The following is a 433-nucleotide window of genomic DNA, read 5'->3' as shown; positions in this document are numbered from 1 at the left end:
TGAAGCCTCTCGCCGCCCCTGCACCTCTGGCCTGTACCCCAGTTCTGTATGCACAAATAAACAAATCTTTAAAAAAGAAAGAAAGAAAGAAACACAAAGCCTGATGTACAAAGGGCTGGAGCCGCGTCCAGAACCGAGGCTGTAGCTTCTCTGTCCCTGGCCCCTCGGGGACATTCTGTGACCCCGCAGAGTCACAGGAAGCCGCAGCCCTTGCCCCACCATGGCGGCGAGCCTCGGCGCCCACCACCGTGAAGGCCGGAGGCCTTCTGGGGGAGACACAGCCGTTGAACTCGAGCTCCATGCCGAGGGCGCCCAAGCAGATTCCCGCCTCGCGGGGTCGGGGCCTAGCGGCTTTCAGCTGCAGGAGCCTTGCGTGCTGGGGGCCAGGGATCAGGCTCCCAGTCAGGAGTCTAGTCCAGCGACAGCGTCCTTC

At 61.7% G+C, this 433-nt stretch overlaps 1 protein-coding gene across 1 annotated transcript in view; it reads left to right on the top strand.

Moving 5' to 3' along the window:
* Positions 1–433, top strand: part of ZC3H12D (zinc finger CCCH-type containing 12D) — an 18,814-nt gene that overhangs the window by 14,406 nt on the left and 3,975 nt on the right. The window lies entirely within an intron of this gene.

Source organism: Condylura cristata, unplaced genomic scaffold (genome assembly GCF_000260355.1).
Source record: "Condylura cristata isolate star-nosed mole 26May11 unplaced genomic scaffold, ConCri1.0 scaffold00001, whole genome shotgun sequence".
Classification (NCBI taxonomy): domain Eukaryota; kingdom Metazoa; phylum Chordata; class Mammalia; order Eulipotyphla; family Talpidae; genus Condylura; species Condylura cristata.
Note: the sequence above shows the minus strand (reverse complement) of the source record. Positions and strands in the feature narration are given on the sequence as shown.